This window comes from Anser brachyrhynchus (genome assembly GCF_964034855.1).
Source record: "Anser brachyrhynchus genome assembly, chromosome: 2".
NCBI lineage: Eukaryota > Metazoa > Chordata > Aves > Anseriformes > Anatidae > Anser > Anser brachyrhynchus.
The window spans coordinates 52,440,464-52,464,675 of NC_137695.1; the positions used below are offsets into that span (position 1 = coordinate 52,440,464).

A 24,212-nucleotide genomic window follows, 5' to 3' on the forward strand; every position below is an offset into this window, starting at 1 on the left:
GACCTGCAAATCCCTTTTTAACAAGGCTACCTGAACCCAATGGCCCAAGTCCAAGCAGATGAAAACTCGAAGATGTCCAGCAGACCAGTTGCTTACACTATTAAGTAGAAAATTGCCTGACGCTGCACATGTTGGTGTCTGCTTACATGATCCAGTACCAACCCCCAGCATAATAGCATGTCTGTTGTCAGTTCCCCAAACACTGTAAGTATTATTCCGTTAGTGAACTGGGGGAAGGCGTTTTACACGGCAGATATGGAAATACAAACATTTACCCAAGATGCCTCACGATTTGAAGCAAAAACCATATTCCAACAAGCAGAATGTTAATTTTGATTGTTTGAAATAGGCAATTGTTTGTCTTTGGGCCCAGCGGTCCCCAAAGAGTCTCCACGTGAATGAGAATGAGTTTCTTTGTCCATGTGATTGTACCATGCCATTAACAGCTGCAGAAGATTTGAAGATCTATGAAGGTGTTTGGGGAGCACCTTGGGAAGAGAAGGTGTGGTGCCCTGTTCCTACCAGCTACTTCCCAATGCCTTTTCCCTTAGCCCAGCAGCAAACAGAGGGGGGCTGGATAAAAAAGTGAGCAATGTGAGCAACTGGCTACAGTGGAACTGTTAATTGCCTACAGGAGTTTAATGGGTTATGATGGCAGCCTTCCTTTAGCTGACATCAACATTTCCAGTGGCTTTAGCATCAGCAGGACTCATTTCTGTGTATTTGATATTTCTGGGCTTTTTAATCATTTTCATAACCACTGTATGAACTGTTTCACGGAAATGCTATTGTGTTCTTAATACCAGCAATCAATGTCAAATTTGAGGAAAAACCAAATAAACAAACAAATAAAAAACACACTACACCCAACAAACTATTAAAAACATGCATTTGGGCCCAGGGCAAAAATAGGTAATAATGACTAGGCCTAAACTGCAGTTCAGCAAAACTCTTATCAATTAGGGGTTACATTTTAATGGAAATAAAACCAAAGATCATTCCCACCTCTGGTTTACACAGACCAACAAAGCTCAAAGTAGTGCCAGTTTTAAGTGCATGAGATTTCTAGTAACAAGACCTTGTTTTCGTCCTACCTAGAAATAACCTGTGTGTTACAAATTATACCTTGTTTTATTTCATCAGTGATAAGGGAGGAATTCCACAGAAATCTCTAATAGTTACATTTAAAAGCAATAGCCCAGTAACCTGGGAAATTTGCTACTCTATTTCCTATTATACATATATATATATTATATTGCCTATTATATATATATATTTAAATATTTCCAGGGCTAATGACTTCTGAACTGCTTAGAATTTCCTTTTTTTTTTTTTTCCCCTTCTTTTGGTGCTGCCTTATGCATGATGTTACTCAGCTTCTATCACATTAGGTCAAACGATGTCCTATTGCAGAATGTGATATTCCCTGGTACACTGTGCAATGTAACAATCTCTTCAGCTTCTAAATAGAAAACGACAAGTACTCTTGAAACCTGGATATTTTGCTGCATTGTTGTTTAAAGATTTGGAGTGCCTGTTGACATAGCAGTTAGTCACATATTAAGTCTTCATATAACAACAATAAAGTGCAAAAACTCAGTATCCACAGTGGGTATAGTTAAAATTGTCATCTTGTTGTTAGCTTTACATTCAGATCAATTAAAAATCAAACCACTGAAGTCCCTGCAGAATCACCAAAAGGTAAGCCAAATAAACTCCTCTGTAGTCACCCTCTGAAGCTGGTGGAAGATGTGCTCCAATAGATATCTGAAGGGGAGGGATTCCGGACAAGAGTCCTTGCATAAGAAACCATGGCCTCTGAGCCTGCTAGCTCCAGGGACTGACAGCCAGAGCTGCTCAACTGCGTTATTCTAGGCAAGCTGGAGGGGGAAAGTCACAGATGTATAGACAAAGGTGGTGTCCTTTGTGCAGCAGGCTCTGAAAAATTCAAGGACATCACCAGCATCGTGAGCATGTGCACAGAAGAGGAAAGCAAGCAAGCGTGGGAGTGGAAGGGCAGAATACCTGGGTGTGTAGGTATCCCTGGCATGCAGGGACGGAGGTGGTATGTAGTTGCCATATCACTGCTGCTGTTGTGAAATTTCTGCATGTATCCCAACCACATGTAACAAAATAACAAGGTTAAAGGTATAATGGGTATGGATTAGTTTGCAAATCCTATTTTGTAATATGAAACATGGCTAGCATTGTGGCTTCTAGGCATGAGAAATTAAACTCAGGAATGAAAATCAACAACCTGTGACTGTGTGAGATTAGAAACACTGCCCACAAATTACACCAAACATTACCAAAAGAAAAAGAAAAGCAGTCAATCAAACTGTTGCTGGGCAACCAGCAGATAACTTGTCATATAGAAGGGAATTATACTGCTCCACACCAGCTCCACTGGTGTCCACAGTCACCAACATAATGATCTCCAAGCAGGCTCCATTCTGGCTTCAGCCTTGCAGGTTCTTTTGGTGCACAGATATCCCGAGACAGTTAATACATGAAGACAGATGGGCAAAGTACCAGTAATGAAAAACACTGCCTGCTAAGTTTTATGGAAACTAGTGCAAAAGGATATTCAGAAGTGAAGTCCAATTAGAAGAACTGCTTGCTGGTTGTGTAGCTTTCTGGGTATTTGCTGTTCCCTATTTGGGCAGAAAATAAAACATTTCCCAAAGTAAGGAGGGAAAATATTTCTCATGGAGAAGGCTGCATTTTGTCTGGATTTCATTCTCTGCTTTTGAGAACAGGGCAGGGTAAATGATTTGATCTTTGTAGGCTGACTGCCAGTTAAAAAAAAAAAAAAAAAAAAAAAAACTCCACAAAATTCCAAATGCCCAAGCAGTACTTCCCAGAACAGCTGTTGAAATTTTTGTTAGTGATAATCTCCATGTCTGATTCAATGGATTACATAAATATCCCTTACAACGGAGAACACTGTCAGGAGAAACAGGATTCCTTGCCTCAAAAGGTTCTGTAATCAGCTGTTGAAGATACTTTCTGAAAGATCACAAACCTTTTCGTCAAGCATGTCCCAACTGTACATTTTTACCATCACTGTTCTTTTCTTGTTGACAGTCTTCATAGGTAATGTTTGATGTTTCTCTCCCAAAGGATCTTAAGGGTTCTAATTAGTATGATCTCTCCTCTCCTCTCCTCTCCTCTCCTCTCCTCTCCTCTCCTCTCCTCTCCTCTCCTCTCCTCTCCTCTCCTCTCCTCTCCTCTCCTCTCCTCTCCTCTCCTCTCCTCTCCTCTCCTCTCCTCTCCTCTCCTCTCCTCTCCTCTCCTCTCCTCTCCTCTCCTCTCCTCTCCTCTCCTCTCCTCTCCTCTCCTCTCCTCTCCTCTCCTCTCCTCTCCTCTCCTCTCCTCTCCTCTCCTCTCCTCTCCTCTCCTCTCCTCTCCTCTCCTCTCCTCTCCTCTCCTCTCCTCTCCTCTCCTCTCCTCTCCTCTCCTCTCCTCCTTTCCACTTATATAATTTCTAGTGACATTCAAAATAATTACTCATTATCATCAATGACACTGCTTTTCATGGTATCTCTCTAAATTTCACAAACAGTCCCTTTGTCTCCTCATCTTAACTTTTTGTACTGGTCAGATTTGAGTATGGCCTATAAATCTTTTATATTACTGGGCTTTTTAACACATGCGTTTTTCAGCTGTGCCATCTTCCATCTTTTCTTTAGTACTTTGCATGAGAATGAAGGTGTGGTGGTTTTATTGTATGTTACCTCCAGTTGCTCTATATGAGTGATTGGAGCAATTTCTGCCATATAAGTGGCATCAATGCTCTTCTGAAAGCTCTATGCCCAGCCTTCCTCACACAAGAAGGAATGAAATCTAGGTTTTTGTGGCTGAAGGGAGGACACTAGACACTCTCATGCCCTTGCACAAGACCAGTTCAAATGCCCCCAGTGCCAGCAGTGACAGGTTTTATGCAGTTTGAGCTCTGTTCCTATAGGAGTCTTTCCAGCTGCACCGACAAATAGACCTTGCCATGCAGCCATTCCGGTCATGCTCATGTGTCAGTTGTGACTGGTTTTGAACTCAGGCATTTGGTACTTGAACACTTCAACTCTAATCCAATTTTCACTTAAGAAAGAGAGAGAGAGAGAATGCTATTTGTTCATGGTCATCATAAAAACATAAATCCTGCTGGATCTCTTCAGGGAAGGCTTGGCTCAGACAGGTACAAATGCTCCAGAGAAGGTTAGCACAGACCTGACACTCCAGGCTTACCGCTGCTGCCCTTTACTCAGTCACCCACAGCTACAGTAATTGGATCTTTAGGTACAGGTTAATGGGATAATTAGCCAAACGAGATCAAATTCGTACGCTGCGTAGAAATGGATGGTTGCTGTCTCACAGCCACCTGTTGTATGCTTCTAGGGCAACCTGCATTTCTTTTCAATGGGCAATAAAGTAGGAGATGAATTAGATGTGGGTGATTCTGCCTGCTCATGGTGGTGAGGACAGCTTCACTTGTATTGCATTTTAAAAAGCAAATAATGCAATTAGCACTTGTGGCTGGAAGCATATTGGCAGGAAGGGCTTCTGCTCATTGCTCTCTCGAGGCAGGCCAAGCACTCGAGCCTCAACAGCCTCCACAGCTTCCATTCAAGGCCATTTGTAGGAAACAGTGCTGCCAAGAGAAGGGCTGTCTGCTAAACTGTCCTCATGCAGAGGACCCTGAAGACTCCTAATTTTTGGTAATTTTGTACTAGAACTGAAATAAACAGTTTGGGTCACAGGGAGCTTGCATGTAGACCTGCATTTCCTCCTAATGCATGGTTGACATAGATCTGACTGATGGATTGCCTTGCTAGGGTGAGGGGGTAGAAAGCATACATTCAGATCTAAACAATTCCAGGAATCTTCCTGAAGAAAAGAAAAAAAAATTAGGTTTTAATTTAGGTTTCTAGGACTACCATGAATGCTTTGCATTCAGAGATCACCTTTTGCATCATGGCATTAAAAGTCTTGGTGACATGAATGGACTTACATTCTTATAAGAGTGTTGCCGGAGACGGTTCTCCTTACACTGTTAGACAGAGAAGTCTACAGAGTAATTTTTAACAAATGCTAGAAAGATATTTTGTGGTAGATTTAGGAATGCCATCCCAGTCTTCAGACTTTTTCTACTGACTCAAGAGGCCATCTTCAGCAAACTGAGTGATTCACACAGAGTGGCTTGATAGGAATGTGTTTGAATGAGCGTCCTGTCTATTTGTCACAGTTTATGGCTTTTTAATAACAAATCATGATTACTCTGAATTATTAAGCCAGAATTCCCCATAAATCTTTCCAAACCAATCTCTATTTATATCCTGGGGAGGAACCTGTTTGCTGTTTTTGTTCATTCCATTGTTGTTAATTCATGGATTATTATTAGATAACTTTAAAAAAATTAAAATGGTGTCAGAGAGAGGATTATGTTTGCAAACTCACTGCTTTTTAACCTCTTTTTTTATTATTATTATTTTTTCCTGTGACAGAGGGCCTTCATGGTTTATGCTGAAGGCTCCTTTATGGTTTATGCTGCAGGCTCCTTTATGTGGTGTGGAGACTTACTACTGATGGTGTAAACTTGCACTCAGGAGAGCAAGGCATCTGCCAAGCAGCAGACATGACTCCAGCATGGTGCATCCAGCTAGTTGTAACCCAGCCCAGGAAGGGGATAATCTTGCTGATGAAGTCCGGCACACTTGCAGCCTGCCTGCCAGCAGCACAAACTAACTTAAAATTAGGTCAATTATCTCCATGCTACCTCAAAGTCACACCTGACATTACAGTAGAGACACAGACTAGATCCATTTTTTTCCCATTTGCTGCAATTAGAAGCAGTAGCTGTCAAGGAGCTAGAAATAATGTGACATCTATGCAGAAAAACATCCTGAACAGCCAACATGGCTTCAGCAATGGCAAATCATGCCTGACCAATCTGGTGGCCTTCTGTGACAGAGGGACTGCATCAGTTGACAAGGGAAGACTGATCAAGACCACTAGGACTTCTGTAAAGCCTTTGACACAGTCCCACATGACATCCTGATCTCTAAATTGGAGAAATACAGATTGGAAGGGTGGACTATTTGGTGGATAAGGAATAGGCTGGATGGCCCCAGCCAGAGAGCTGCTGTCAATGGCTCTACATACAGGTGGAGGCTGCTGATGAATGGTGTCCCTCAGGGGTCCACCTTGGGAGAGGTGGAGTGGTGCAGCTGATACATCAGAAGGAAGGGATGGCATCCAGGACAAGCTTGAGAACTGGGCCCACGTGAACCTAATGAGTTTCAACAAGGCCAAGTGCAAGGTGCTGCACCTGGGTTGGTGCAATCCCAGGCATGAAGACGGACTGGGAGAAGAACTCACTGAGAGCAGCCCAGCAGAGAAGGACTTGGGGGTTCAGGTGGATGAAAAGCTCGGCATGAGCCAACAGTGTGTGCTTGCAGCCTAAAAAGACCCTGGGCAGCCTGGGCTGCATCACCAGAGGGGTGGCCAGCAGGTGGAGGGAGGTAATTGTCCCCCTCTGCTCTGCTATTGTGAGGCCTCACTTGGAGTGTTGCATCCAGGTCTGGGGACCCCAGCACAAGAAGGATGTGGAGCTGTTAGAGTGGGTCCAGAGGAGGGCCACGAAATTAATCAGGGGGCTGGAGCACCTCTCCTGCGAAGAAAGGTTGACAGAGCTGTGGATGTTCAGCCTGCAGAAGAGAAGGCTCCAGGGTGACCTCATTGCAGCCTTTCAGTACCTAAAGGGGGCTTATAAAAAGGATGGAGAACAACTTTTTACATGGACAGATAGTGATAGGACAAAGGGGAATGGTTTTTAAAAAAAGGGGAGATTTAGATTATATGTTAGGAGGAGATTTTTTACTCAGAGAGTGGTGAGGCACTGGCACAGGTTGCCCAGAGAAGCTGTGGATGCCCCATCCCTGGAGGTGCTCAAGGCCAGGCTGGATGGGGCTTTGGGCAGCCTGGTCTGGTGGGAGGTGCCCCTGCCCATGGCAGGGGGGTTGGCACCATGTGGTCTTTAAAGTCCTTTCCAACCCAAGCCATTCTATGATTCTATGAATACATTTAGACTTTTCTTTCTTGCAAAACTCGCAGAGCATCTTGTTACAAGCTTAGAAATAACATGGATTTGTGAAGGCATACAGAAAGAAAGGATGTAGTGGACCTTTACTAAGACTCTCTGAAAAGTTAAATAATAAATAAATTAAAAATTAGAAAAAAAAATCAGGTTGTGTTTACTTCCAGTAATAGACTGCGGTTTTCAGTCAGCTGGTTTATGAGAGAGTTGGGACTGAAAGCTGTGTTTTTCTTAACTGGTTCAGCCTCTCCTATACGTGACCAGCATGGATCCAGAACCTGCAAGATACTGATAAATCTATCAGAAGCAAAGGCATTCATCATCTCATAGAAAGTGCTCATTGTCTAGTAGCACGAGGCCATGATGTTTGTACAGTCTTCTAAATTGGTGAAAGCATTAATTACACTGAATAATGGTAACCCTGGTATCTTGGCAGACATCTGAAACCTTGGATAATTATAGTTTCTGTTAAACAAATTTTAGTTCTTCTCTGGATTTTGAGTTTAGGGGACAGAAATAATTTTCAGATAACCCAGTGCCTGAGAAACCAGGATGTGAATAACTGCAAGTTTACCTGAGCTAAAATGACTGATATACAGGAGTAAATGACTTTTTCTAATGACTTCTGATGAGATCATGTATTTTTCCTAACTCTGAGGAGATGGAAAGCATTGAAATTCAGTGCAAAAACAAACCAAACAAACTTGCAAAACACACTTCTAGCAAAGGAGCGCAACATAATGGAACATGAAATTAAAAGAAAAAATGGAATCAGTCTTGATGAGGATTGGAAAATCTACATGTCAGCAAAAATAAACTTGTTACTTAATAAGGTTAATAATAGATAAAGTCCCCTAAAGATAAATTGCTATCACAGTTGACGACCATTTTATTAAAATGTTAATGGCCTGAGGCAAAAGCAAACTGTTCCCTTAATCTGCCAGAAGAACTGCTTTCTCAGGAATTATATACGCCAGAGCACTTGGGATCTGAGCTAACTGTAATAAGCATGTTTGAAAACTGGAGCATCCACAGCTTGTGAAATTGTGACTAAAAAAGAGCGGGTGTCACATGTCTCAAAATGGCTGTGTCCTTCTCTGCCAAACAAAACTTTGACTTGCATTTTAGAATGAAAGTCTGTCGGATTCAATTGCTGCAGTCAAAACAGCTGAAATGTCAGTGACTGAAGAAAGGATTTTCTCTTTGCCTTCTCCATACAAACTGTGAAAGAGGTGTAGCCTAACAAATACAATTCCTGTGGTAGCAGACAGAATGAAAACAAGTTTTCATCAGCATCTCTAAGCATGGCAAAACTACGAAGCAACCTAGCAAGTATGCTAAGCATTCAGTGAATTGTGATGGATTGCAGTATGATTTGCTTGGGCTGAGAACATCAACAAAAAACCTGTGCAGGATTTGACAAAAGCTCAGCTGTATGGAGAGACTTTTTCTGTGAGCATAATATCAGCTCAAAACACAAAGGAGCTGGTGAAGTTGAGTTCACATCCTATCTTTCCTTGTGACACATGAAATGCATATTCCTTAAAACCTTTGGACACCTGAGCAATGAGAATGGAAAGGTAAAGCAGAAAGTGTTTGTGATGCTAAATGCTGTATTTCTTCTCAATTTGTCTAAATGGCAAAGGTACAAAAAGTACATAAAAGCTATGTTATCAATATACGCCTAAAACCCAAATCTCCTCTCTGAAAATTTGCATGAAATAAATGAGAATGAGAAAGATTAACTCAGTTTAGCAAAGCCAAGATTGTTTCCACCTTTACGGAGGCAGGAATATCCTGATTTCCAAATCATTTTAGTGTGGGGGACCCAGGAACCTGGGACGCTCTGGTTTAGTTCCACGACTGAAGCCTGTTCATGTGTGCAGGAGGCATTCATACTCTGTTAAGTCTGGTTTGGGGAGGAATATAGTCAAACTTTATTTCCTTATGTCTTTCTGTTAGTGAGGTCTGTGACAACGATGGGGGAAGTTTTGCTGTAGGTTTTTGGGGCAGAGGGACCCATGTTCCACTACAGTCAAGGGGGACTCTGGGAAGAGGCAGAAAAGGCTTCACCCTGACCCAGAAGGAGGATGTTGGTATGTGTGTGCAAGTATGCACTCGAAGTCCCCTAGTGAGAAAACACAAGGATTTATGCCATCTTCTTTTTGGTAGAATTTTTTCTTATTGTAACCACTCTTCATATCCTTAACCTAAATTCAGTTTTTAACATGGGTTCTCCACTTTTACTCAAAGACTGCAACTGGTTTTAGATGCCTTTCTGAAGGGAACAGAAGGCCCAATATGCTGAATGGTGCCACTTCATAGGGAATTCTGCTGCCTCCCTGGGGCCCAGGTTAGAGATGTGAAGAGAAAGCTTCTGTCCTGGTGTGGCCCTCAGATTATTACTCATTATTGATTCACATAGGCTGTGTTGAACTTCGAACAAGAAATTCATGGGCAAATGAGAGAGTTCAGGGCCTTGGGACAATTGGTTAAGGGATCAAGATGACAGGTAGTGTTTTCCTCTATGCCTCCAGTTGCAGGGAATGATGAAGGGAGAAACAGGACGAGCCAGCAGATCAATACCCAACTCCAAGCCTGGTGTCACTGGCAGAACTTTGGTGGGTTTATTTTGATCACGGGTCATTTTTCAATGGAGGATGACCTGGGCAACTACAGGCCTGTTGGTTTGACCTTGGGGCTGGGGAAGGCTGTGGAACAGATAACTTGAGTGCCATCATGCAGCACATACAGGATAACCAGGTGATCAGGCCCAGTCAGCATGGGTTTATGAAAGGTGAGTCCTGCTTGACTAGCCTGATTGCCTTCTGTGACAAGGTGACCCACTCAGGTGGGTAGCCAGGCCCAAAGAGTTGTGGTGAATGGAGTTAAATCCAGTTGGAGGCTGGTCACTATTGGTGTCCCCCAGGGCTCAGTACTAGGGCCAGTTCTCTTTAATATTTTTATCGACAATCTGAATGAGGGGATCGAGTGCACCCTCAGTAAGTTTGCAGACGACAGCAAGTTAGGTGGGAGCATTGATCTGCTTGAGGGTAGGAAGGTTCCTGAGGGTAGAGATCTGTACAGGCTGGATCAATGAGCTGAGGCCAACCGTATGAGGTTCACCGAGGCTAAGTGAGGTCCTGCCATGGTTTAGGAGTAGACTTAGCCATGGTTGAACTTCAGGGTCTTGGAGGTCTTTGCCAACCTAAATGGTTCTATGATTCTATTTAAAGTGAAGCTTTGTCATGTCCTTTGTCTTTATAAAACAAAAGACTAAGGTTTCATGGATGTGTATCTGTTAGCATCACCGTGCTTTTTGTAGAACTTTCTGTGCCAGTTGAATCAGAGACAGCATACATACTTTGGTGTGGAGATACAAAATAAGATCTGTAATGTTGTCTTTTTTTTCTCTTTGTCACACATGTACATACACTTGTTATCCTCTAGTGTCTGGTTGCCAGGCCAATTATTAGCCTTCCTTTAGAGAAACTGCAATTTGTTGGGCCCAATTGATTTAACTACCTTGCTACACCTGCAGTTCATTTAGTCATTTCCTTCCACAGCAGATATCAGTCTTCCTGAAAAAAATGGGATTTTTTTTTTCTTTCAGCTTTAGTATAACAAAAATGGTTACTTTGTGTTTTCTATGTGAGTAGCATTGTCAGCTCTGAAATAGCTTCTCTTTGATATATAAATTACTACCTAATTGTAGTTAATAAACATAATGGGGCAAAAAAAGATGGTGTCTGGGGGTATTTCTGCACAGATTGAAATGAGCCATGCACTCAAACACCTTTCCACCAGTGTTGATTGCACCTATTCCATTTGAGGCTTTTGCTGTGCTTGGAAGAGATTAAGTTCAGGTCATCTGCTCATGGGCTAGCCTGTCCTCAACTATGCCTAATTTGTCTGTGCTGCATCAGGATATTAGGTCCATGCTAAAGCCCTACGAGTGCTCTCTCCCACCATGAGAGGCTCCAGAGCTGAGCCCATCTTTGTGCTTGAGAAAGAACCATGCATTTGCAATAGGTCCCCTCTGTGCTTAGGTGATAGGATAAACACTTTCTGTGTGTATGCCTCATTCTATTTTATTTATTTATTTATTTATTTATTCTCCAGAGAACAACTCCAAATGTGTGTTGCCTGCTGAGTGTGGCCCAGCAGCAGCATGTGCAAGTCTGCCCTGTGCATGGGAGGCTGGAGGACAGCAGGTAAGCAATGGCATCTTCCTTGATAGCAACCACCTAATACACTCCTTTTTCAGTCCTATGTAAATCAAGCTGTTTCTTCAAAGCAAGAAGTAAAGGCAAGGATGCAGAGTAAGCAAGCACTGCAAAATTTTTAACAAATAAGATCATGTCTCTTGTGGGGAAAAGAAGCCTTTTATCACCTTTCCCTTCTAACCTAATGGCTGATGTGCAATGTTGCAAGAAAGTCAGAAGTGGTACTGTTTGGTGCTAAGTGGAGGTGAGAGGAAGTAGCTAAGCTGCTGCACAGCTTTATTAGATAGCAGCACTTCCATGTTGTAGTGTCAAGAAATACAGTGCAGCAGCACAGCCCCCAGAGTTTGGAGTTTGTTTATTTATTTATTTATTTATTGTAGCTGACATCACCCACTTAAAAAGTGTGCACTGGACTGGCTCCTTTTTGCTTTTGCAACAGCAGCAGTGATTTTGCAATAGTTGTAACATCATTCAAAACCAGCAGCATCTGAAAAGGGTGTTGGACAGCAGACTTTCAGAGGACCTCCCCAGAGAGCTCTGCAGCAAGTCTGGTGTGTGGTGGGCTTGTCTGCCTGGGACTGTGGATGCAGCAGAGTGGGTATGCTCTCCATGCTGGAGTCAGCGGCCACAAAGCCGCTGGAGGGGTGGCAGGGACTGTCGTCCATGCGCCGGTGCTGGCCTACCAGCTCTCCCCTGAAGGTGACAGCCTCTTGCCTGGAAGAGCCAAGTCAGGGATGACACAGCCAGATTTTTAGCAGAGCTTGGGAGAAGCGCTGTGCTTTTGCAGCTCTACAGCTGTCAGACCAAAGCTCCCTCATGCCTGGCCAGCTCAGGCTCTAGCATATGAACATGTGCTGGTTTGTGCCTGGCCGAGGGTGTCCAGAAAAGCTTAGTGATGGAAATTAACAGCTTCCATTATAGCACTCTAACTTCCCCGTGTAGGCAAACCCTCAGAAGCCCCACTAACCCAAGTTTAGACCATAATTTGAACTCTCTGGCAAAGGTACTCCCAAACTGAATGCGGAAAATCTCAATGATGAGCAGTAACAGTGCATATAAAATAAAATAACAGCAGGACTGGGGAATAGCAATGGCACATCTTTCCTTCCAAATTGAATTGTTCACTTCACTGTGAGAAGGAATGATTATCACATTTATTGTGTTTGGCTCAATTAGGCTGGAATCTTAGGCCAGGAACCTTTCTTTTTACATTTCTGTAAATGTTGTCCATGTATGGCTGTGTCAGCATTGATTGTGCTATCATGTAGTTGCCACAGCTGTCCGCCTGAATTGGAAAATGCAAACCGGAACAAGCCTCTTATATCATTTCAATAGGGTATTGCTCTTCAGTGCAGTAGGGACAGAAGTATGGGCTGAAATTGTTCCTTTTGTACACAGTGCTTGTTTACTCCTGGTACCTATCATAACAAGGTGTGTTGAGAACATATACACAGGGAGGTTACAAGACGTGCATGACTTTTGTAAACTGACTATATATAGACTTATGCATATATTTATATATATAGGCATATGGCATAATGAGACCAGAGTAGTTAACAGTGAAACTTGTGGTAGACTCTGGTGTTTTATAGCGCAGAGAAATGAACAGAAGATAAATACCTATTGTGGACTGGAAAGGTACATTCAGTTTAGTTAGCTGAGAGTCTGTGTGTGACTATGTTCAGTAGACTCTTACCAATTTCCTAGGCAGGATTGCATGTTTTTAAGAGCTATACATTTAAACACCTAAAGAGAGGCTCTCTCAAAGACATTGGTCTTCATGCTCCACTTGCAGAAATTTGGTTTCACAATAGGAGAGGGCCAGGATCAAACATGCAAGAAGTAGAGCTTTCCCACTTTTAGGGGTCTGGGAAGTCCTCAAGGGAGAAAGTAGGTACATTCGTGTAAGATCACTCAGGCGTCTCTGAAGTGTGACCATTTGGATGTGGGATACATCAGTGGCTGGGAATGTTGTATCAGAATGACCCAGAATGAGCGAATTATTTACTGTTCTAAACCTTTCTCAACTGGGAAGGCATTTAATTCTTTGATCACTACCCATGACTGATAAGGGTGAATTGAAGAAACCCTGGAAACTAAATCTACATTTCTAGAAGCTGATTCATGTCCTTTTCCTCTGATCCCTTTTTTTTTTCTTCTTTTTTTTTTTTCATTTTCTATATGAAAAGATTGCAAAGCATAAAGAACCATAAATTACCAATGTGTAAATAATGCAAAGTGATAAGTGAGAGATAATACATATCTTGAGCACTAGGAAAAATTCTGGGAGAAAGCAGACTACCTTGGTTAGAATGATATCAGAGATCAGACTGATGATACAGAAGTGTATCAAGGGACAGAGTAGGGTTAAAACAGTACGTGCTGCCTTTCAAAATTTTCATTTAGGACTCCTGGTATTAGATAACATTTCTATATCCAGCCAGAGATTGGAACAAAATCAATGTTGAAATGTATGTGGGACAGTTTTTGGATTGGAAAAACAGTTTAGAAAGAGAATGTTTTATCTGACTAGCAAATACAATAATAAAAGGCACTCAAATAAAACTTCAGTATGCCATCACGGGAAGCTGAGGTGAACCAGAATACATGACAGAGGAAGACAATGTAAAGCAAAATGTCATGTTTCAAATTCATTAGAGATGCAGAATAAGGTGAGTCTGACTGTTAGCCCAGTTTATCTTTGTGTCCTGACCAGTGAAAGGTGGAACAGAGTAGCACAGAGGAGTTTCATTAAAAATGCACTGGTAGTGTTTGGGGTTTCGTTTCCTCCTAAAACTAATTGCATATTTGTTGGGAAAATCTCTCTTAATGCTCACCGTACATGAGTCTGTATCGTCATTGTTGCTGCACAAGGAAAACAAAGTTCACAATTTAAATATACGAAAAATGAGAACAGGTGATACATGAAAGCCTGATGGTGTTGTGGTGAGGATATCCAAGGAGCACTGGACAGGGCGAAACCACTCTGGCAACAATACCAGGTTCATTGCTATTTTGGCTAGCCACATGAGAGATGGCTAGTCCAGAAATGCCAACAGAAAAACCCTGCTCCCTAGAGTGGTTCAAGCCACAAAGTGTTTTATGATACTCAGGCAAATAGCTGAGACTAGAAGTATACCCTGAACCATAGGACAAGACCAGTCCAGACCTAGAGCAGTGCCCTAGGTATGTCTGCAACATACAGGGTAGGTACATACAACATGTGCAGGTCAACATCTAAGTTCTTCCACCTGGGATAGTTTGCCTAAATAGCTCTTTCAAGAAAGATACAGTTTGTTGAATTAACCGTTGTTTTTTTTGTTTTGTTTTGTTTGTTTGTTTTAAAAAGGGGGGGTGCAGGGTAGCATAGAGTTGGGTGAAGTGTAAAGGCAGAGTGATTCCCATGTCATCCTCCGTGCCAGCATGGAGGGAGTTCTTGGCAGCTCAGATGGCGGGTCATAAATTCTCCTTCACTAGTTTGGGGGCCTGATTATTCTTTTGTGCTCTGCTGGAAACATTACTTATGAGAATTGGGGCATTTTAATTTGGCTGTGCTACCACTTTATTAATATTTGAACATCTCACTGTTCTCTGTCTTGGCACAACGGGATCCACAAAAAGAGGCTAAAAGAGAAAACGCTCCCCTCCCTGGCATCAGATTCCTGCCCTTTTATTTTTAATTACTTTGAATTATTTCTGGAACTTTTTATGCCATTTTGAGAACACAAAACAAGCTTAGACTGTAAGAAAGAATACTACAGAATGCAAGCAAATGTGTCCTTACAGGTTCATCCAGAGACTGCATCAAACATGCAAGGGACAGACCCTTGCCAATTTATCCATTATATCCTGGCATAACAATGATCCATTAGCTTGAGCAAGACCTACGTGAACCGTGCACAGATTTGGCTGAACCCATGCAGTTTATTTAGCCTCTGGTGTGCTCTGGATTAAAGCAGAAGCTCATTAGAGAATAGTGTTTCTTGCACAAATGCTGTTTTCCATCAACCTAAAGAAGTGACAGAGCTTTTCAAAAGCCTTTCGTACTTAAGGACAAATGCTCCCTTCTCCTTGCAAATGTTCATCCAAGATTCAGTAGGTTTTAAACTTTAGTATTTCTAAAAGCAAAAGTTGATCCTGAGGCTGAAAGAATAAGCCTGGAACTGAGGAGCATTGTGTACATTTATCTGGGATTTGTCACTGCACTGCAATGTGTTTCTCTTTCTCAGCAGCTTGGCCCCTTGATGTTTCTGAAGCATACTTTGAGATCCCCAAGTACAGATTACCTTACACAGTGGGATGAGTCTAGTCCATGGCTTTCCAGGAGGATTTAGTCACCAAATTAGGGGCTAGAAGGAAAAGGCACCCCAGAATACTTAGTAATTTTATGACTATAATATGTAGGGTATCCAATCCTTAGTGATGATGCAGCATCTTTATGGTGACTATGTAAAGAGCCCTGGAGCAGCCATTTCAGGTCTGTTTCAGTCACTTTCTGACTCTCAGACTTCAGATCATTTTCCAGGCGAAGATGGAACTCACTGTATGTGCCAGAGCAACTTAGCATTTATTTCCTTAAAATCATATTGGTGTATTTTTAGCAAATTCACTGGAAGAACCATTATTCATTATTGTAAGGGCATTTAAGTACAACATGTATCTTTCAGTTAACATAAAAAACATGGTGTTAAACCCCAAAGCTAATTAAAATCAATGTCAGTACTCACATTTTTTCCCACTGGCTCATGTCCTTGGCTGAAGAAGATGACAAGTTCAGATGGACTTAGAAAGCTGCCTTAGAAAGCAGATGAGTTAATAATTTTATGATAAATGTGTCAAATTCAGTTCAGATATAATTCTGCTACTCTGAATCGCCAGTTTTATTGCCATCCTACCTGTGTTCATAGATTAAGTTAGAAAAATTCAATGTTGGGAAAATTTCCGTTTACTTGTATATTTTACTGTGAGTTCCAGTCATTTGCCATCAATTTCTTTGTGGCACGTACAAAACCTACCCTCCATTGAAATCATATACTTTTCAGATTCTGACATAAATAGTAATGTCTAATAAAAGCAAGAACACATGAATTTAAAACAACCGTTCCCCAGGACCTAACTGATTTTATACTTTTCTACAACATTTAGAGCACAAGGTCTGTAAACTCTGTACCACATATTTTACTGTGGAAGGATAAAGGCATAGCAAGAGGTCCTGAAAAACATGGCTTACCTATACACAGTCTTATCATAAAATAGTGTAATTCCCCTTTCCAGCTGGGTCACAGGACTCTTCTGTGGAGAAACTTTCTGATAGTAAGGAATGACTAGGCATGGCCTCTGTCTCCATCCCTGAGGAATTATTAGGCAGTAGCATGTGAGACGATTGAGGTAGTAGGGTCAAGGCCAGGGCTAAGTGAAAGAGCTACCTACCAATTAACAGACAGGCTGTTTAAACCTCATTGCCTCATAGTATCGGATCTTAAACTATTATAAAGGGAAAGAAACAGATGGATCTTATAAAGATATTATTTCATATTGATTTGGTGATGGGTGGGAGCCTGGCTGGAGTAAGCTTTGCTGGATGACAGATCTGCATAGAGGGATGGATTCAGTATTCTTGGCTCATGCATGAAGACACTTATTGCTTCAAAAAAGTAAGTCTGTTGCTAGTAGGCAGACAGATATAGAAGTGAATGTACGATGACATTAAATAACAATGAAACCAAGGGACCAAAGTCCAGAAGTTAGAAGTTTCCCTATTCCCCCTCCCTCGAAGCAAAAACCCAAGTTCATGCACCCCAAACTCCACCAGGCACAGGATGAATATACCCTGTGCACTTTCAGAAGCACCAGACTAACAGGAAGGGATGGTATTGGGAAAGTGAGTGATGTATCGCAGGTGTATTTGCCACTAAGACCCAACCTCTTTATCTGAAAAGGCCCTTCAGGAAGGGTTTCATTTTGCCCTGTTTTATAAAACAGCTCAAAGGTGTGCAGGAAGGGCTGGAAGTTGCAATAACTCGTAGGGTAAGTACACTGCACTGACAGTGGCCACCACTGTAAACCACTATGGTGCTGTAGGGGAGCAAAGGGGATGCTGCTGCCAGCACCACGGCTGGTCTCATATGTGTGAGACCAGGTAAAGTCTGTGTGAGGTCTCACATATGAAAACAAGAAGAGGGCAAAATACATGCGTATCTTCTAGCACATGCCCTACCTAACTTCAGTCAGGTAGGTACTGGCAGAGGGCACCTCTTCCTGGCTGATGTTTGCGTGGCTTCTAGTGACATCCGTCTGTCTCTCTTTGGTCCCCCCCCCCAGCACAGTGAAAGAGATCAGTGCCTACAGGTAGCTGGGATGAATTCAGGCCACCATCCTCTCATTGCCAGCAGGGCTAGGAGGCATTTTGAGATGCTGTATCTGGTGCAGTACATCTAAGAAAGCAGAGTAGTAAATACATCTCTTGCCTGCTCTTGCTGCTTCTAATTCCTCAGCATTCAGAAACTGGTGGACGTCTGGCTGGAGTGAGCTCTCCTGGACGACAAACCTATGTGGAGGGATGGAGTTATTTCTGTGCACATTCCCTGAGCTGAGAGACCTTTTGCTCTTTCTTCCCCTGGTTACTTCCACCTCTCTGCCCAACTTCACCTCTGTCTGCTCCAGATGAAATTAGCCCTTCAGCACCCAAGCCTTAGATCCAGCAGTCATTCCCAGCGAAGGAGGCCTTGCAGGTTGTGTTATTTTGCTTTATTTCCTCCAGTGTGCACTGATCAGAAAGGAAACCAGCACTGTTACCATTAGGAGAGACAACCCATCAGTCTTTTCAACCTGCTCAGTCCCCTCTGAGGGAAGAGGAAAGGGCTGCTGAAAGGCAGTGCCATCCATTCCTGCCACGTCAGCAGACCTTTGTAGTATTGGAGGCAGCTGATGGATTGGAAAGGATAGTAGTAACTTTATTAACCACTTCTCTTACTTTGACCAGCTTGAGTAGAAATCTGAATAACTGCCTTGTCCCCTGGGCCTATCGGGATGTGGTTTGTTTTGCAAGTGGGGAAACAATTGTGAATTTCAAGCCTCAATGAGCTAACGTGTTTACACAACACTGCTGATGCAGCAGAAAAGGGATACAATATGTGTCAAATATTGCTTGGGCTGCAGGCAAAATAACTGTTGAGCTGAAAGGCAGTGCTTAGCACAGGGCTCCTTTTGTCAGAGAGCTGTCGGGGACATGTCAGGCAGAGGGGCAGGGAGCAGAGTGCACTAATCCACCTGGATGCTGCAGGCAGCTGCTGCTTTCCTCCCCATCATCGCTGGGCCCATCAATTAATTTGTTTCAGGTGGATCTCGAATAGTGCACAGACCTGAGCTTCACCCTCATGGTCTGACTCAGAGCCACATGAAACCAGCGGGACAACTTGCACTGACTTTGGCAGGAGACTCGTTTCTTATTTCGGGATTTGAGGAGATGGATTCGCGCAGGCTAATTTCTGTATCGGGATGTCTGCACACCAAGGAGGGAGGAAGCTTCACTTTTTCTGACACACAATAGTGCACACAAAGATGGGCATTTTGGATGATTGGCTTAAAAGAGCTATCCTATAATGGCAGCACAATTACGAGCCTGCAGGGAAAATTTCTGGGGTTTTGTGTAAAAAAGAGCAAAGAAGAACACATAAAGGTTTTACTGAGTTATAGTGCCAGTGTTTCAGTTACCAGTTCTGCAGGAAAGCCAATAAGAAGGCTTAACTGAAAATATTTCTAGTACTGAGCCCCCATACAGAAAGGGGGGACATACAAGAACAGGACAGGAGACAGAGGAAAAAGGTGAAGTGGGTGCAATAAGGGGGCACCCTGCCGCCAGTAAGTCACCGCAGAGAGCAGCCAGGCCAATGAGGAGGAGCGGAGAGACCTTCTGGACAGAGAAGGGTGGTGTGATGTTCTCTGAATAAATGAAGATTTGAAAAAAAAAAAAAAGGAAAAGAAAGGGAAAGAGAGAGTGAAATCAGCTGCCAAGGAGTGCTGGGGCCAGAAAAAGCAACAAAGCCCTATTTTTAATTTAACTTTTTTTTCCTTTTTTTTTTTTTTTTCTGCCAGTAAAAAATCAAATGATAAAATAGGCTAGAGAAAGGAAGCAATTGGGAATGGCTGAAGAGGATTCCCAGCTGTGCTTGCAATCAGCGCAATTCATGACTCACAACATGCTGGCCACATCACTTCCCAGGAGCAACATATTCTCATGAACAAGCAAAACAAGTCAGAGAGAATCTTTAAAGGCTTTTTGGATCATTCATGGCTCAGTTGTGAAATTGCCCATGAAGCAGCAGGCTGGCTTTGAGGGTCAGAGTGATTTGAGGATTGGTCAGCTTTCCTTTTCTTTCTGCTTTTACAGTCAACAATTCACCAGCCCTCAGCAACGTGGCTGAGGAATTCCATTCTTCATCTCCTGACTGAAAGGAAGAGCTGGAAATGAAATTGGTTTACTGGCTTTTGAGCAGTTTTTGTCTTTCCAGTTTCCCACAGGGACCTTCTGCTGCCCTGCTGACGTCAAGGAGTGAAAAAAAGCATCTGAAAATCATGTTTATATCTTTACACAAAACCATATATCTCAGAGTTGACTTTCTGTATCTGGGTCTTGCTAGTTCTCACCTGGCTGACAGGTAAATTGGATGACTCAAGTCACCAAGTCACAACACTGCAGGGTCCCTCCAAACCTCTTGTTCAATTAGACTGGTTCAGACTGTTGCTTTTACTGAGTATTATTTTTTTAAGTAGAAGTATGCACATGCTTTGCCACACAGTTAAATGTTTAGCAATATATCTAATTAACGTGTAGCTACACTGCTAAAATAAAGAGGAAACATCTAGCAGTAAGCTTGAATTTTTCTCATGGTGTTTATTTATTTTAATGGTTGGGTAAATATACTTTTTTTGCTCACTTCTGAAGTCTTGTTGTTGATAAAAAGTGACGTCTCATTTGTAATAGCAGTGTGGATCACACACCAACTATTAGGGTTAGATTCCACTTAAAGGTTCAAGCTCCTGTGAAACAACTTTCCTGTCACCAGGGTTTTCTTATCCGTCTGTGACTTATGCCTTGCATACAAATTTTCTGTGCAGAGGTTAAAGGTGCGCGCACGTGCCATAGATAACCTCTTTTCCTCAGGGAACTGCAAACTCTTCAAATTGGTCAGTGCTCTGAATCTGAATGCCAGGTCAAAATTTTGAAGAGTCCAAGGGAATGAACAATTTGAAAATAGCAAATAGGAAACATCAAAGCATTTTGTTTCAATTTGATAAAGACACTGACTCTTTTCTTTTCCACAGCTAAAACATCTAACTTTTACAATGTTAAGAGGTTATAACAGAATACATGCTTGATACACATAATTTTTCAATGAATAAGGAGAGTAAAATATATGACACTAACACACATAGCAAAATAAAATAATAACCAAATGAAGTTTATATGCATATGTAGTCTTGGAATAATGTGTTCTATGGTAACTGGGGAAAAAAAAACACACAAGGAGAAAGCCAAAATGTTTTTTTCAACTTTTTTATTTTGGATTTTTTGTGGAGTTTTTAACAAAATTTCTCTGATGGAAGAGCATGTCTCTGATGTCTTTCTAACCAGATCTGTTATTAGTTTATCTTAAAAGAAAGCAACTCCCATAAAATATCCTGGCAAGTTGCTATGTTTCAGTAATATTATGGTAAAGCAGATGGCAAAAAAAATGAAGTGTTGATTATTTTTTGCACTGTAACTGAATCACATTCTTTAAATATACATTGTAAAAATATCAAGCCAAGGGGCCATTTAAGTCCAGTGATCTCTGCTCCAGAATGAACTTGATGAGATATGCATAAAAGAGGCGATAAACCTCATATTGGCCTTATATTGTAGTAATTAATAAAACCTCTAGAAACAATTATATGAAGTCATTTTAATTCACACAGAATCAATGATGTTAACTTCTGCTCAGAGTTGGGGCCAAGAAGTCTGTGATTGTCCTGCTCTCTTTTGGGACTTTGTCTTTCAGGTTATGTGGGATGTTGTCTCAGATTTCTAGCGCTGAATTTTAGATTGAAAGCAAGTGTGTGAAACTCTAGTGTGTTCTTTTTCTTTTCCTTTAGTGCCTAATATTTAATGAGACAGAGCATTTCAAAGTCATTGCGAGATTCAGAGTTTAGCTTTTGATCTGACATGAAGCCCTAAAAATGGGAATCAGGGGGATGCAATAGCACTGTTTTGCCCTTGCAGAGGCCAGTTTCACAACAAATAAGTCATGTCGTTGAGATGCTGACCTTCTCGACTGACCCCCTCTACCCTCCCAGCAAGTAAAAAGCCAGAGCCTGACCACAATAACAAAAAAATATTTTTTTCTGTTGCTGAGAGATTTCATTAAAAAATCCATGAAGTATTGACATACCTATTGCTTCTTCTCTTTGAAATTCTTGCTAGACAAGATTTGACTGATTTTGCTTAGTCCAGCCAGTGGAGGTTCCAGGATTGGTTACCTGAAATAACTCTCACAGTGGCGTTTATCTCTGCAGTTTGGAAATCTAGGAAATGGTGAATTACAATATTAAATGCTGAGCCACAGCTGAAAACGAGGAAATAATATTTCAATTTTCAGCATGAGAAAGGGGATGCCTCAGTCTAGCAATATTTATGAGCTGGTAAAAAGCTGTTTATGTCGCAGTGGTCATATGTTCCCTAAATGTCAAGTTACAATCAATAACCTCGCTGAAATTTGACCCTGTTGGGCATGGTGTAGGAGAATTGGACGCTCTCCAGGCTATTGGTTGAAAGGTAAGAAACAGCAAGCAACTGATGAGAAGCTATCAATAAAACCTCTGTATTGTTTTGAGTTCAATTTCAAGTAATTGCTAGACATCCGAGATTGAGTCTGACAGACATGAAGAGGGCTAATGTTGGTTGCTGGTAATGAAAAGTCAGCTTCTTGTTCAAAATAGCACAATGGGACCTAATACTGAAATGGTTCCCCCTTCAAAAAACAAGTTGCTCTATGAGTATAGGAATCAGTGGAGCCTGTTTTTTATATGGATTTGTGCCCTGTGTCCTTACAGCCAAAGCAACCCCTTTGTCCTTCCCTCTTCCTCGTCTGCTTCCCCTGCAGCTCCAGTTTCTCTCTTGTATCCTCTGTTCAGTGCATAAAGCAACATGTGCCCCCTATTTGTTACTCTAATGTTCACCAAAATTACAGGTCAGGGGTGGTTTTTCTGTTTGCTTGTTTGTTGTTGATTTTTATTTTTTTTATTGTTTTTGTTTGTTTGTTTTCCTTTCTCTTATCTAATGATAGAAATTATGCTGGCCCAAAATATGCTATCTCAATGTGTCGTTGAATTAATTCTCCATACAAGTGCCATCTCTCTTCAAAAAATCAGGACTTATTGTATGCCTTAAGTTTAAATGGTACATTTTGTTTCTCTGTTGCGAGCAGGTTAGGTGCGTATGGACGTGCTCGAGCGAGTCCAGAGAAGGGCGACCAAGCTGGTGAGGGGTCTGGAGAACAAGTCTTACGAGGAGCGGCTGAGGGAGCTGGGGTTGTTCAGCCTGGAGAAGAGGAGGCTCAGGGGCGACCTTATCGCTCTCTACAGTTACCTTAAAGGAGGCTGTAAAGAGGTGGGGGCTGGTCTGTTCTCCTATGTGCCTGGTGACAGGACGAGGGGGAATGGGCGAAAGTTGCGACAGGGGAGTTTTAGGTTGGATGTTAGGAAGTACTTCTTTACCGAAAGGGTTATTAAGTATTGGAATGGGCTGCCCAGGGAGGTGGTGGAGTCACCATCCCTGGAGGTCTTTAAAAGACGTTTAGATGTAGAGCTTAGCGATATGGTTTAGTGGAGTACTTAGTGTTAGGTCGGAGGTTGGACTCGATGATCTTGAGGTCTCTTCCAACCTAGAAATCTGTGATACTGTGATACTGTATATACAGGGAATTGCAGTAGTAAGACCGATAAAGGGTTACTGGTTAAGCCACTCTTAGCGTAATGGCCTGTGGTGACGTGTCAGAACCCCCTTTTCGTATTATTTAACATATTCTGAAAAATAGTTTGTCATAAGGATCTTCAGTGATGCATAATTTAGGAAATGATTCCTTAGAAAACATGTTTTCTTTCATTCCCATACTGTTAGTTAGGAACTTTCCAGAACACGAACTTCTGGCAGAAATAATGTTGAGCATACAATAGCACCAAAATCGCTGACAGAAATTACAGTCTTCAGGAGGCTTTCACTTCCCACATAGAGATCCGCGTCAGTTTTTCAGCTGAGCTCTTTTGTACTTTGACCCTATAATATTTCAGCAGGAGTGCTCAGAGGCACTGGTGCAGGCAGGCACACAAGGTGCAGTATAAGGCTTGGTTTGGAGGCCGAATCAGGAGGATTTAGTGTTCAGACTGGCTAACAGAGCAAGTGAAACTACTGAGACAGTTCCCTTATTACAGTCATAGCCTGACCATCAAGCAGAAACCTCATCACATTTTTTAATTTCCTTAATTTAAGGAATTTTAAATTCCTTAAATAAGCCTGGTGGAAACAGGCAGTCATATAAAATTAAAAATGTATTTGGAATCTTTTTTATTTGCATTTTGCCCTTTTCGGGGCCCTGAAGAGATGATAACAGAAATCAAATTCAAGTTCCTTTTGCCCTCATTTCTCCATTTAGAAAGTTTCTAATAGGGATCACACCAGCTCTGTAATATTCCTTATCTGCACTGCTCTCCTTGGACTTGGAGGCACTGTCAGGGCACGCAGCTTGAGAGGGATGCTCTGCTGGGGAAGGGTGGCTGGGAGCAGAGGCTGGCGGCAAGGTGATGGCACGGCTGCAGTTTGAGTAGAGGTCCAGTGATGGTAATCATGTTCAGCCACA

General features: G+C 42.1%; 1 long non-coding RNA gene across 1 annotated transcript in view; it reads left to right on the forward strand.

The window, feature by feature from the left end:
• Nucleotides 1–24,212, forward strand: part of LOC308190919 — a 119,978-nt gene that overhangs the window by 63,965 nt on the left and 31,801 nt on the right. Inside the window, exon 7 of the long non-coding RNA XR_013947569.1 lies at nt 11,216–11,307. This is a non-coding gene — a long non-coding RNA (uncharacterized lncRNA). The remainder of the gene's footprint in view (nt 1–11,215; nt 11,308–24,212) is intronic.